Source organism: Pseudopipra pipra, chromosome 1, assembly GCF_036250125.1.
Source record: "Pseudopipra pipra isolate bDixPip1 chromosome 1, bDixPip1.hap1, whole genome shotgun sequence".
NCBI classification, from domain to species: Eukaryota; Metazoa; Chordata; class Aves; order Passeriformes; family Pipridae; genus Pseudopipra; species Pseudopipra pipra.
Genome location: NC_087549.1, coordinates 133,915,926 through 133,928,763, shown reverse-complemented (window position 1 = coordinate 133,928,763; position 12,838 = coordinate 133,915,926). Strand labels below are relative to the sequence as shown.

The 12,838-nt window shown below is 38.3% G+C and overlaps 1 protein-coding gene across 1 annotated transcript in view; it reads right to left on the bottom strand.

Moving 5' to 3' along the window:
• ABCB1 (ATP binding cassette subfamily B member 1) overlaps positions 1–5,325 on the bottom strand; it is a 51,557-nt gene extending 46,232 nt beyond the window's left edge. The window contains exon 1 of the mRNA XM_064678602.1: positions 5,116–5,325. The gene's annotated coding sequence lies outside the window, so the exon portion shown is untranslated. The remainder of the gene's footprint in view (positions 1–5,115) is intronic.
• Positions 5,326–12,838: the final 7,513 nt, after the last annotated feature.

The following is a 12,838-nucleotide window of genomic DNA, read 5'->3' as shown; positions in this document are numbered from 1 at the left end:
GAGTCACAACCTCTGCACAGTTTACAATCTGCTTGCATGCAATGACACGTGACCCTGCATAAGGGTCGTGGCAGTAAATGTAATTCCTCGATTTCCTTTTTTAGTCAGCAATAAATAATGAATGATTAACAGCTCACCCTGACTGAATGAAGTGTTCAGAGCAGTCCTGTTTTCCATGTCACCTTTCACTGAAAGCAAATGATTTTGTTCATATGGAAAATGTTCAAGGTAGCAACTCTCAGCAGCTCATCTGAGCACCTAGTCAAACTGAGATACCAACTACTGTAAGAAAATGCCTGTATTTCTTGTATTCTGTGTCTGCACCTGGCACACTAGGAATGCTGTTCCAGTAGAAATTAGAGAACTAAGGCAAATATCCTAAGGATCCAGAGACACCTCCTGTGGGCAAGGTATGCTTATTAAATGCTACAGGGATTCCTTGATGGGAGCATCCTCAGCTGTTCCTTGTATAGTCAGTACTGTGAAGCAGAACTGAATTTAGAAAATGTTTTGAACTACCTCTGGTGAGTGTCTATCGGGCTTGGGGCATGCAAACAAAGCCTTCTATCTAAGCAATAGAGGAAATGACCTGGCAGTGATTCCATGTCATGGGCCATTTGAAGAAGACATTATAGCATTTTCCATGGTATCTGAGGACAGATATTTTGCTAAGTTTTCCCACATCCTAAAGAAGACAGATGATTTCTGCAGTAACCATGCAAGGGTGGCAAAAGTTGATGAAAGTGTCCATTTAGTTGGAAGTTATAAGCAGGTGTGGTTAGAATCAGGCCAAGTCCTATAACCAAACTGATTCCATGGTATGGTGCACATGAGGAAGGAGAACATATCTGCCTAGGTTATTTATGGAACATCTTGGCAATATTTCAGAATGATGCTTATGTCACAAAGATTACTCTATGTGACATGACCAGAAGAATTTCTCACACACTAATTGGATTATCTAATGTGTACAAGAAATTGTGTGTTTACAAGAACAAAAGTTATTGAAATACAGTTCTTCATTTTGTTCCAAATATGTATGTGACAAAACCCCTTTTGGAATACTGGTGGATTGTTTCACAGAATAGAATTACCACCTACTTTCCTAATTGATTTCCACGTATATTCGTATTTCAAGTAAACTGAACTATTTAAGCATGGTAGATCTCTCAGGGAAAGCATGTGTACATGCTTCCCTAAGTCCTATAAATGAAGGTAAGTCTATATCATCATGAGTGCATGTATGGTCTTTTCATACTGGGGGTTAGATTGGGATAGCACACTTTATTTGTTACAGAGTTGACCTTGTTCCAGTAAATCTGTCACCAGCACTGACATTTCCTCTTTTTCACAAAAGGGTGAAGTCAGGCAGGCAGAATAATGCTTAACTCAAGATTTCATAGTAAGATGTTCCCCACAAACACTGAAACCCCAAGAATAGCTAGAAGTTATTATCCTCTTCCTTTTGATGTTCCACCACGACGGTAGTGATCAAAACATCTTGTTTGCTACCACAATACTCATAGCAGTGGCTATTCTAATAATGGTAAGCTTAGTAAACTGATCTCCTCACAACAGATCCCATGGACACAGATGATTGTCATGCCATATCAGATGACTCATACATACATTAGTGTTGAACAATGACAGGAAATAGAGGAAAAGAATAATGAGACTGCTCACCTATGAAAACCCCCTTTTTCTTCACATATATTTATACAAATATGTAGAAAAAGAGAGGGGTGAACAACAGAAAAGGAGAAATATATATGTATATCTTCTATATCAGCAAAATATGAGTAGAAATAATGGCAAATGTTTCCAAAACACTCTGTTGTGCATCAATTTTGATCTAGCTGATAATAAAAACAGTCAGGTTTTTGTCTCTTTTTTGATCTGGGTGTCTAATACTGGTGTGATGGCATTTAAAAGTAGATCCTCAGTTTCTGATTGCTACCTTTACCTTATGGTTTTTGCAGTGAACCATGTACTAACTTGAAGACAGACCCTGAAAGCTATACTGTACAGATTAATTTCTGCAGACTCAAAAAGCCCCTTTACTTCAATAGCACTCAGCCAGGACACAACTGCCAACTATGCATAGCGAATATGTTAACATTTTTCTATTCAGGATAAAACTGGGATATATGGGAAACTCAGACCACAACTGCAATGAAAATTCATGCTAATGGGACAGCAAAATGGGCTTTTATGATCCAGTTATGCAGTTACAACCAAAACAGTGTCAAGAAAAGAACTCACAGCACTGGCTGCTCCTGCTTGGTCGCATTGCTCCTAAAACGGGAGATTGTTTTAACAATAGCAACTGACCTGAGTGTGGAGCAAGTAAGAGGACATGCTTAAAACTGTAGGCCACTAAATTCAGAAACTCGTAAAATGGGAATTTTGGGCCTAAAGGATTAGCTTTCCTTAACTAGTAAAAATTACACAACCTCAAAATGGAGTATGATTATCAGTTATACCGCAAGAAGAATCTCCTGTAAGAAATTTAATAGGTAGATGTCTCAGAACAGTTATCTAAGCAATGAAAGGAGATTTGGCTAGCAGGAAATCCATCTAGAACACTATGAGATTGTAAAGTCATACAAAACCTGGGAAAACTGTTGGGATTGGCATCTGAGAATGTATTTGATTAAATAGAACCACAGTGACTTTCAAGTAACAGTGGTACCAGAGTTAAGTCAGCAAGAGTAACTCAGGGGCCTGTGAATCAAGCAGAAATACAATGAGAAGAGCTGCAAATTCAGCTTCAACAAGTATGGACAAGGACAATGGATAAGGTAATGAAGGTAAGAAGGAATACAAGGAAATCTCAGTCCTGTGGATCTGACAAAAGGTCTGCACATATTGTAATTTTCAGAAATATGGTTGTAAAAGACCCAAAGCCTCCATTTCAAAATAAAAATCAAAGGGAACAGAAAAGGGAAAATAGTCCTTGCTGTGAGTATAGCTCTTTGTGTAAATAGAGGTAAATGGTAACTGCAAAATGGTAACTGCAAAAGATCCTTGGAGAAAATGATAAAAACTTCCTTTAGGAGACACCAATGGGACTGCAGGAAAGCAACATGGTAAAATCTGAGGAAAAGAGGCAAAGATATGAGAAAATGGGACAGAATACATAAATTCTTCACTGGCTCATTTTGTTAAGGAAATGAAAAATCATGAGAAGGAATGAAAACAACAGAAAATAACAGATCCCTTTCGGTGAAGCCCTCTGGCATCACCTCTTCCTCTCAATAACAAAGACTAGAACACTCTGCTGTCTAGTTGTCCCTGGTCTAGTGGTGAAATTACAATATAATCAATGCAAATGGCCAATAACAATATTAGTACTAGATGGTCAAGAAAAGAACATTAACTACCACTAGTGCCATGATGTTAATACTATAATACTATGATGTTAATACTATAAAGTCAATAACCACTCTTCAGTGAATATTTGTTCTATCTGGAACTCAAGAAAATGGAAAAATGATAAAATTTGTATTATATGCATGAAAGGATGTTCAAGTACCTGTATTAAGATCTCTGCCTGCAGTTAAATAGCTGCCAAGTTCAGGAGTTCCTTCTGAGTATAGTAGTGGGAGGACCCCTCATATAAACACCAGGGAATTATTGGCATAGTCTTGCTGAAACAAAATGGATTAGATTCAGATTTTGCTACGGATGTTTGTGGAATTGGGCCTGACCAGTGGGAGGTGAGGGTGGAGTGATTCCTGCAAGTCATTGATGCTTTGTTATTAAGAATCCGGAGGAAGTAAAAACAGTGGATATTTGGGTAACAGAATTTCCTCAAGTTTTGTGTGTCTGTAAGCTAAAATGTAAAAAAAAAGAAGTTGTGATTGGAAGGTCCAGATCCTCCTTCCCAAAAAACAATATCAACACCTGGATACCCAGAAACAGAGGAAGGACTCCAATCCACCAAGAAGTTTATTGGAAAGTAAGTTCTTAGTACAGAGACTTATCCTTTTAACATCCTATTTGTCCAGTGTTAAAAGCAAAGGAAAAATCCTAAAAGTGGGATTTTAACACTTACGTAAGGTAGCCACCTTTCAGGTTGTTTCTAGTGGAAACGTGCCTGAAATTCATGTAGCACTAAGCAGAATATTTCACTGATTTTTTTGCTATTGATTTAGCCAATGCTTTCTTTACAATTCCACTAAGATAGCAAAGCTGGTAACAACAAACATTTAGCTGTGAGAGAAAGCAATATTGTTTTATACATGTACCTCAAGACTTTCAGATCAAATGTATCACATGTGGATGAAATTACCATCAAAATGTGTTATGTCATACCATACATGAATGATGAGTTGGTACATGTTAAAAATGAATTGAAAGTTCGGGAACATATTCAGGAAGTAATCATCATTACTTTCAACACAGGCTTTAAAGCTGAATCATGACAAGATTCAGCTGGTACAATCTGAAATGAAATATTCAGTAATAGTTTTAGGTCAGGAAGGAATGGGATCAGCAATGAGTAGAACTGACTACGAGAGTCCATGCAAGTAATAGTTGTATGAGATTCAATTTTGGAATTGCTTACATTTTCGTGAGAATTACATTTGCAGAAATCAGTACACCACTAATCAAATTAGCAAAGAAATTTCACCAACAAGAATGGAAAGAAAAAAAGAAGCAAAAATGCACTACTTCAAACACTGGCCTTTAGATGCTCAGACTATTGTAAACAGTTTCATGTTCAGCTGGCCACTAATGATCTACGCTGTGCTAAGAACACAGAAATAAGATGAAAGTTACAGCCTTTGCTTTGAGAGTCTTAAGACCTGTCGGAAAGAACTTTACATACTAAAAAACAGGTTAAGCATTGGCATAGGCAATTAGCTTCAGGAATACATCACTAGAGGCTGTTTTGCAGTAATACATGTCACACATGCTTCACTTAAGTATATATCACATGTACTCCACTGAAGTTCATAATGTGGAAAAGTACAAACTGGATATGTATCAAATCCTAGGCTAGCTGGACAATGGCTTTTATAAAAAAAAGCTTTATGTAGAATATAAAAAGATTTATCACTAGCTCTGTATGGCTTTTAACCACTGGAACAGAACATAAATGCACTTTACCTGTTTATGTGTCTCTCACTGGATAAAAGCTCTGCTATCCACTTCGTGCCACAGGTTATTCAGTGTGGTTCATAAATGGCTCCAGTTCTTTTCAAAAGTGTGGAAAATCCTCTATTAGATATGCTGCAACTCCTGGGAAAAATAAAAAGAGCCGTCTGCCTTCACTCTGTGCAAGCAGCAGAGCCACAGGCTCTGCTAATGAGGTTAAAAGAGGAACCCGAAGGAAATGATCTAGCTTTGTACATAGTTTCAGACCGGATGCATCAAGCTTTAACTATTTGGCTACCAAAGTAGAATAAAAATTACCTTCATACACAAAATGGAGATCTGGTAGCCTATCAATCATGGAAAAGAAATCCGGTACGTAGGTTAAAAAAAGAAGAGAGGAAAAAAAAATGCAGGTCATGTAAAAGCATATCAAAAGGAACATAAAGAGGCAGCAGCATTGGGATAGTCAAGCACATACCCTTGTCAAGATTGTGGTGGCCCCAGTAGACTTAACATTTGAAGAAACACACAGTTTGAAAACAAACCAAAGAAAACGATACAAAGCAAGGTATCAAAGACTGAGCTATTTGCCACATGAAAATGAGGACATTGAGGGGCGATTACTATAGAAGCTAGTAGAGAGGTGAAGCATAGAGAGTGTACTGTGGCCAGGTAACAAACACTTGTAGATAAGGAGCACTCTGTACACTTCCAGTAGATTTGTTTCAATAGGTGCATGAGCAAGATCATTTACGGGGTGTTTGAATGCAAAAGGGAGTATTAGAAGGTAGGTAGTTGGCCAAACGTGAAAACAGATGGGTATATAATAGCTTAGTTTGTGCTGTGGTGAATACCCTCACTAAGAGAAAATTAAAACATCAGAATTCATGAACCGTAGGTGTCATGGTTTAATCCCAGATGGCAAGTAAGTACCACAGCCATTTGCTCGCTCACTCTCTGCCCAGTGGGGTGGGAAGGAGAACTGGAAAAAAGTAAAAATTCATGGCTTAATGGAAGAAGAGTTTTGTAATTGAAACAAAGTAAAATATAATAATAATAATAATAATAATAATAATAATATAGATTGGGGGGGACATAAAACCCAAGAGAAACAAGTAATGTGCAATACAATTGCTCACCACTCGCTGACAGATGCTCAGCTAGTCCCTGAGCTCCAATCAGCCCTTCCCAGCCAACTCCTCCCAGTTTATATACTGGGCATGACATCCTGTAGTATGAAATATTCCCTCGGTCAGCTTGGGTCACCTATCCTGACTGTGCTCCCCCTGCCCTCAGCTTCTTGTGCAGCTACTCACTGGCAGAGCATGAGACACTGAAAAGTCCTTGACTTAAGGGAAGCACTACTTAGCAACAACCAAAACATCAGTGTGTTATCTCATACGGAATTCAAAACACAGTACTGGACTCAGAAAAAAGCAAACTCTTTCCCAGCAAAAACCAGGACAACAGGCTATCATACAAACAGACTATGCTAGATTTAGCGTAGTCCCATCTTATTCCCACCTACCACACAAAGTAGTGGAGTAAGTATGGTTTCCTAATTCTAGAGCCACTGAAAAAGTGGGTTGAGTTTGTTCCAGTAAAGAAAGCTACAGCCAAGTGTACCACAGTGCATATTTTATTATATATATACCACAATGTAATATACCACATTGTATATTTCAGATGGGATTTAAACCAATAGATTGATTTGAAACAAGGAATATTTATTCCGAGGCAAATAATCAGGGAATTATGTGGGAGCGTGCGAAGAAAAGAAAGGCTCCACATTGCTTGAAACTTGCAGTTCAAGGTAAATTGAATGACCTGATGGGACTACAAAAATAGCAGTAAGCCAAATGGTGAAAAATTACAGAAAAGTTTGGGATATCACATCACCTTGTCATTGTAATGGCCTGTGAGCCACAACAGCTTCTCACAAGCTCATGTGATTTTGAGCTATGCCTGGAAGTAAAATGATTGCCTAATGTTTTAACTGAAGAATGTATACAGACCCTATCTAAACACATGGAAAGTGTTTAATGACGCTATGGCAACTCAGATGGGAAGGAATGCTCAATGCACGAATACGCAAACAAGAATAAACCAGTACTCTGACATATGACAAGGAGGAAGGAGAGTAATGTTCCATGTTTTCCACGCAAATTTACAGTCTAAACTATAAATAGGATGGACCAGATCCAATTATAAACAAAGCAGGACCTTATGTATATGAAGAAAAACTCATGAATGGAAAAATGTCTAAATAGTTCCAGTTTCAATTTTAATTATGGAAAGGTAAATAAGTCAACAAAAAGCAAGAATGTTATGTTACAGACGTTGTTATTACAATTTAAGAGTCAGTAAGGGAAGTCACAGCAGAACTATTGCTAGCAGAAAGGCTTTTAAAAGAAGCAGCATAAATTAATTATTAGGCTTTGTCTGAGTGAAGTTTTCATGTATTTATTAATAATTATGTTAGGTTCAAATTTGTGAATATTTGCTTGCATAAAAAGGAAGTAGTAAGCATCCTGCTTTTTGCTGATAATAGATCCTACCTCCAGTAGCAATGGAAAACTCTTTCGTACCACAGCTCACAAAAATGTAAGACACATGTCTCCACTGCTTTAAAATTGTGGGAAACAAATATGAGGGCTAAACAACAGCATCTATGTTCCATGGTGCCAAAAATAATTTTATAATTTTAACAGAAGTCTCTGATTTTAAGGGAATGTACTCTGGGGGCTTGAAGCACATACAATTTTAACTTGGGTATTTTATTTCTACCTACTTGGCTAAAAATCAAAAGAACGTACAGCAATTGTGATGGAACTTGGACAACCATACCAACTGATATGAGCAGAGAACGGCAGAGATGGTTAAACAAAGTGTTAAAATCAGAAGCGAAGTAGAAAGCGAAACAAACAACAAAAAAGAGAGGTCAAACATTTAGTTCATGGAGTTTTGCTGTTCATGTGGTTAACCAAAGTTTCCAGAGAAAATTTACCATTTTGGGTATACAAATACAAATACTACTTTGTAGCAACAAAGTAATAGAGTGCATATTGCTGTGAAGAAAGTTTTACTTTGACTTTTCTAAGACTGAACAGATATACTGCTTTTATTAAAAGGTTATTTGTAACATTGACTCAGAAATGGATTCCATGTGATTGAGTCCAACATACCAAGAGGGTTGGATATAATTTTAAGGGAGTAGAAGTTGTAACTGGAATTTTAGATACCACTTCTCTAAAAGCTTTGAGTAGTAAGTGATCAAAACTGGGGCATATTATATTCAACATACAAACCCCATGAAATAAAAATATGTATAAATAAATATTTGAATGTTATTTACACAAGATATTTTTATTAAATGAGATTGTACAATGTCATATGGGAATCAAAAAGTGGGTAGAAATAGTAAAAATATTAGTTTTACAGAAAGAAAAGTACTGGAACTCAAAAGTGCTACTAACATTGTTAAACTACCAATAAGAGTAGATTCTGCAAGCAGTAATCACCAGCACACAAGTTATAGGACAGTCAGAGTGTAGGATGGCCAAAGTTTCAACCACTGAAATGAGATAGAGATGTGATTTTAGAAGAAATGAAGGCCAAGATGCTATACAGAAGAAGGCATAGAGATGATTGTAAAACAGCACATGCACAACCCACATTGCTATTGCCTGAAGATATGTATCAGTCACTGCACAGGAGCTGAGGGGCACTACTCATGGTGTATTAACAGATTCAGAAATGTGATCATAGTCACTGAGTCCTGTCACAGAAGAATGCTGTCCAGAGAAGCCCCCACTATGGGAACAGAGTATTGCTCCTATCATAGCAGTAGCTACTTGTGTGTGGACCTAAATAGCTAATGATTCTAGGACCTATGACACCAGATACAGATACATGTTATTGTTTCTCTGTATTTATTTCAATATAAATCACCAGAAAACTGTGCTCTGTGTAGAGAAACAGGTATGCAAGATTTCTCAGCTGTATAATTTAGGATAGACATTTGTAATGTTCGCCTATACCAACAGAATTATAATATCCAGAACATCACCAACCTGGGGCTAATTTGAAATCTTTATGACAAAAACATTAAGGAATCATGGAAAAGAGAGCAAACAGCTAACAAAATTTAATTAATAGACAGCAAGCAGTGAGAAGACATAGTACTTTGGAGACTCAACAGCCACTTAGACCAGGAAAGGATGAAGAAACATTGAATCTACCATGGTATTTTCAGAGGACAATCACTGTTATAAGAATTACGTGTTCTTTTAACCATAAATCATTACCTGTATATTAAGTAGTTGTCTTTTTGTTACAGGTTGCAATATACTTTGTAATGTGTGACAGAAGACCTGGGGCTATCTGGAGCTACACAACTGCAAAAGAACTGTATTTTGCAAGAAAATCATAAGACGAGACTGGAACAGGGTGACACTCCACCTTCCTGCTCTGAGGCAGTACTTAGCCTTGAGCCAGCAGAGCTTGAGACTGTGGGTTTGGAATCACAGAATCACAGTATGGTTCAAGTGGGAAGGGACCACTGGAGGTCATCTAGTCCAACCTCTCTGTTCAAGCAGTGTCCCCTAGAGCACGTTACTCAGGAGTGGGTCCAGATGGTTTCTGAATATCTCCAGGGAAGGAGACTCCACAATCTCTGGGAAATCTGTTTAAATGCTCAGTCAGTCTCACAATAAAGAAGTTCTTCATGTTCAGGTGGAACTTGTGCATTAGTTTCTGCCCATTGCCTCTTGTTGCTTGGCACCACTGGGAAGAGCCTGGCTCCATCCTCTTGACACCTTCCCTTCAGATACTTATAGACATCGGTGAGGTCCCCTCTTAGTTTTCTCTTCTAAGGCTGAACAGGCCCAGCTCCCTCAGCCTTTCCTCATAAGAGAGATGTTCCTGTCCCTTAATAATTTTCATAGCCTGCTGCTGGACCTCTACCAGGAGCTTTGTGTCTCTTTTGCCCTGAGGAGCCCAGAACTGCATACTGCACTACAGATGTGGCTCCACTAGGGCTGAGTAGAGGAGCAGGATCACCTCTGTTGACCTGCTGGCAGTGCTCTTCCTAATGCACCCTGGAACACCATTGGCCTTCTGGCTCACAAGGGCACACTGCTGGCTCATGGACAGCTTGTTGCCCACCAGGACCCCCAGGTTCTTTTCTGCAGAGCTGTTTTCCAGCAGGTCAGCCCCCAGTCTGTCCTGGTACATGGGGGTTATTCTTCTCCGGGTGCAAGACCCTGCATTTGCCTTTGTGAAATTTCAAAATGTTCTGCTCTGCCAATCCCTCCAGCCTGTCAGGATCTTCTGAAGGGCTGCAGAGCACTTGGAGGGATGGGTCCTCCCAGTTATGTATCATCAGCAAACTCACTGAGGAGGCATCTACCTCTTCATCCCTGCAACTGTGCCACTGATCACAACCCTTTGAGGTTGCCATTCAGTCAGTTCTCAATCCAGCTCACTGTACACTCATCCAGGCCATTCTTCCTGAGTTTGCAAGGCACAGGGAACTGAGTTTCCATCCCATCACTGACAAGAGGCTTACCAAGGCAGAAGACTTCTATGAGTAAGAGCATATTAAGCATGATATAATCAGTATTTGCTTGCCTTGAATCCAGACATAAATACACTAAAGCAGCAAACCCGGCAATAACGAACTAGCATTTCGTAACACAACTAATCACATGAATATATTATATATGGAACCAAAAAGAGACAGACACTTGGGGTATATTTTCACAAAAGGGATATAGAAAAACATCATCAAGTAATAAAATCTAGAAAATAAGGACTAAGGATACAGAATAAGCAGGAAAGAAGTCTGGCAAAATCAGAACATGTTCTAGTCCTATAAAAAAGAAAGAAGTTAAACTATTGGTAGCAGAAAATATCCTCTGCTTGTTTTGATTGGGAAGGGGTGAAGAACAGTAAAACATCAAGGATGAGCAATGAAGAACGGGGAGAAAAACCATCCACTTTAGTTCTATCCTTACTGAAGAGCTCTCAAATCTGACCACCCCAACATCAGAAATTCAGGCTCTTGAGAATCACCACAACAATTACCAAAGCAGACACATAGTTGCAAAAAGGAGTCTACTGTCCTGGATGTGTAGGAAGATAACACATCAAGGTTTGAATTGCACACCTGTGAAAAACAAAGGACCTTAACTTATATTTTTACATTCTATTATCTGATCAAACAAGGCCACCAAGTGGCAATGTAAATATTTTAAGTCACAAAAGAAAAATGTAATAACTTCTAATAACATAACTTTCAAATATGCAAAAAGACTAATGAAGAGAGATGAACATGGATTATATTTTATGTGCCATGACATAGAGCAGTAATCTCATTTATGGTTCACAAGCATAGGTTTCAAAAACTGTCTTCCAGTGCTCAAGTCACGATGCCTTCAAATATTGTTTTCCTATTCATTTCAGGCAAGCAACCTCAAACTGACTTGCAACAAGTTTTAAAACTCACAGATTGAAATTTACACCCTTCCAGTCCTAAATCACAAACATGCTTCATATTTCAGTGGCTTTTTTTTTGGCCAGTTCTACTATGATGATGTCATTTGTAAAATTCAGCTTTTGTTCTTATCTGCCTTCTGTTCATGCCTGTCACTCAAGTGTGCTCTAAAGAGGCATATGGTACTGTGCTTTCCTCAACTGCTTTCACTCCTTCCACAGAATTAAGTATCAGCAGGATGGCAAAAAAGAAGGTGGGTGGAATTCCATCTTCTAAAACACCCTCAAACATTTCTTTTAAAGGCTCCTTTACAGATTTTTTAAGACATAAGGATAAGCAATAATGCCAAAGTGCAAGATACAAATAATCAGACTAATTTACCCAATCTGATAATTCATGTAGGAAACAGGATTTGCAAAAATACAACCAGAATTTCAAATGATACCTACCATGTTTCAGTACAAAGATATTGATAAATCAATTATACATAGACATACAGATATGCCAATAAAAAAAAGCACAACGAAGCAAAAAAAAAAAAAGCCCAAATAATTTCAAACCACAAACTTTTAAAACAGCAAGCATGTATGCCTCTTACATATACACAGAGCTAAGCAACTGACTGAAATTCATGAGATGGGCTCCAAATTACCTGAAAGTGCAATAGTGAAATATATTACATTTCATACTATATGTGCAATACTCAATTTCTGTTTTGCTCCTAACTGAGGGAGTTTTATGTGATATCTTCATATCAAGTTCATTTTCTCCTACTCTAAATCACAATACAGAGTTAACTGCTTGTGGATTAACCCTGGCCAGCAGCTAAGGCCCACACAGCCACTCATTTACTTTTGCCCGGTGGCATAGGAGAGAGAATTGCAAGGTCAAAAGCAAGAAAAATTGTGGGCTGAGTTAAAGACAGTTTAAAAAGTGAAGCAAAGCAGTGCATGTAAGCAAAGCAGAATAGGGAATTCATTCACTTATTCCCATCAATAGTCAGATTTTTAGCCATTTCCAGGAAAGTGAGGCTTCATCATTCATAACAGTTACTTGGGAAGAGAAATGCTGTAACCTCAAATGTCCCCGTTTCTTCCTTCTCTGACTGAGTTTTTACCACTGGACACAATGCCATATGGTATGGGATATCCATTGGGTCAGTTGGAGTCAGGTGTGTGGGCTGTGTTCTGTGGAGGTCAATAAAGCTAAGTTGATCCCAGGGAGGCAAGAAACTGGAAT